The sequence below is a fragment of the Octopus bimaculoides genome, chromosome 3, assembly GCF_001194135.2.
Source record: "Octopus bimaculoides isolate UCB-OBI-ISO-001 chromosome 3, ASM119413v2, whole genome shotgun sequence".
In the NCBI taxonomy this organism is placed as follows: Eukaryota; Metazoa; Mollusca; class Cephalopoda; order Octopoda; family Octopodidae; genus Octopus; species Octopus bimaculoides.
In genome coordinates, this window is record NC_068983.1 from 162,021,683 (window position 1) to 162,024,124 (window position 2,442).

At 35.6% G+C, this 2,442-nt stretch overlaps 1 protein-coding gene across 1 annotated transcript in view; it reads right to left on the minus strand.

Moving 5' to 3' along the window:
• Positions 1 to 2,442, minus strand: part of LOC106867199 (aquaporin) — a 45,180-nt gene that overhangs the window by 25,713 nt on the left and 17,025 nt on the right. The gene's annotated exons all lie outside the window — the stretch shown is intronic.

Below are 2,442 nucleotides of genomic sequence, written 5' to 3' on the forward strand. Positions count from 1 at the left end.
TCTTATATATATATATATATATATATGCTTTCGGTGCGAATTTTTTTTTGCTTATTACGGCGCCGTTTTTACAATCCTGTCAATAGTAATAATGGTATTCTTATATAAACTTAAAGCTTATGGCGATCACCGCGCAATGACTAAGGAAAATAGTCCAGTAAAGGGGCATATAAACCCCAACCACTCAACAGAAAAAAAAGAAGGCTTTCCCATCAGCATGGAAGACGAAGCCACACGCCTATGCTAACGCCTCTAAATACGTTACCTTTACACCAGCGAACCATCCTGACTCTTCCTGTTAAATTTAAGAACTATAACAATTCGTATTTTTTTTTATACGTAAACAAACTTTCTATATGCTTTTGGTGTGAATGGTTTTTTATACGGCACCGATTTTACACTCCTGTAAATGATCATAACGGTATATATAGTAAGATATAAGTTAGAGGTTATGCAACAGTCTAAGGGATAGATGTATCGGTAGTAGGTAATTTAAAGGTAAAACCGTGCTTTAATATATATAGAGACGATAAGAAATGGAGCAATAATTAACAATGTGAAGTGGATCATTGGTGTTTTAAAATCATTGTTTAATTAAATTAGGAGTATGTTTACAGCTGTTTCTATTTATCAAAATGGAGTAAATTTGCATTTGCCTCGTTACAACTGATAAACACCTTCAGAACAATTGTATGAAAGAAGAGGCAAAGATAAAATAGAAGGGAAAGAAGGGGGAAAAAGGGTTCGTTAAAGCAATAGTCTTACATTTTAGAGGCTTACATATTTCCACGTGTCAGTAGATTCCTATATTCGGTGCTAATGTAGGAATCTACGGACACGTGGAAATATGTAAGTCACTAAATGTAAGACTGTAAATGATATATATTATAATGATATTTATTCTCCGATTTTGAAGTGACAATTTTTAAATATAAACAAATGACCGAAAAATGATGAGCTAACCTCAGGCTGAATCGAACCCATTTTTCAGTCATTTGCTTATATTTAAAAATTGTCGCTTCAAAATCGGAGAATAAATATAATTATGATATATATTATATAGTTATTGTACAGTTATACTATAAGCCTTCCATAGTAGCTTTCTCTCCGTAATTCGCAAAGCCTTTTCGGGTTTGTTTATGAAAACATTATTTATGTAGTTATATATATATGTGTATGTGTGTGTGTGTGTAGATATATATATATATATATATATATATATATATATATATATATATATATATATATATATATACGTATGTGTTTGTCCCTCACCACCGCTTGACAGCCGGTGTTGTGGCGTTTACGTTCCCATAACCTAGTGGTTCGTCAAAGGGCACCAATAGAATAAGTATCACGTCTTAAAAAAGTAAGCACTAGGTGGTGGTCGATTTATTCCAGTGAAATACTTCAAGACGTTGCCCCAGTATGGCCGCAGTTTAATGACCGAAACAAAAGATAAACGATAAAGATACGGTGTTTACAGACTTAAGTATTGCCATATATATTTAATATATATGCACGAACAATGCAGATTCTCTCGTATCGACTATATATTTATATCAGAACTGATATCAGAAAATTACTAGTTGTAAGTCTCACAACGAGAGATATTCAGCAACAGTACTTTGGAGTAAAGATTGTTTGCCAACATAACATGACAGTCCTGGTTTAGGATGAATGTTGCTGTAATTTATCCCCAGGAGACATCGTCTCCTAGATATACGACACGATCTGTGTCCTTATATTTTCGGAAATCGCGATACACATATTGTTTTGAGCTGAGTGGGGGTGCTAGATTCCCTTGTTCGAAAATATAAGGACACAGACCGTGTCGTATAGCCAGCTGGAGACGATGTCTCCTGGGGGCTAAATTACAGCAACATTTGTCCTAAATCAGGACTGCCATGTTATGTTGGCAAACAATCTTTACTCCAGAACCGATATCAGTTGAATATTGTAGAGTTAAAAGCAAGTCGTCCATATTACTGAATGCGTCACCCAGTTTCTAAACGCCACAAAACTTGTCTGTTTATCATTCCTTTTACCTACGAAGGCGTATTACAGTGCAATTAACTCTCCAGTTCTTGGGGAACCGCATTCGTACCGCCCAGTTTCGATACGCGCTATAATATGCAGACACACCCACACAAAGACATAGGTTTACCCCACCACACCCAACTCCACATATGTAGCCATACACACAATCATACACAAAGCTCGTAATAAATGTCAGTATACATACTGGGATTTAGTTATGGCAATTTATATAATGCTGTTAACAAATGTCAATACAAATATAAATGTCAATGTATGTGTGTGTGTGTGTGTGTGCGCGTGCGGGCGCGTGTAATGTGATCACGTGATCAATCAGACTATCGGATTTTGCATCGTTTTAGCTTTCGAATGATACTTTCCACTGGAAAGGGCCCATTAACAACT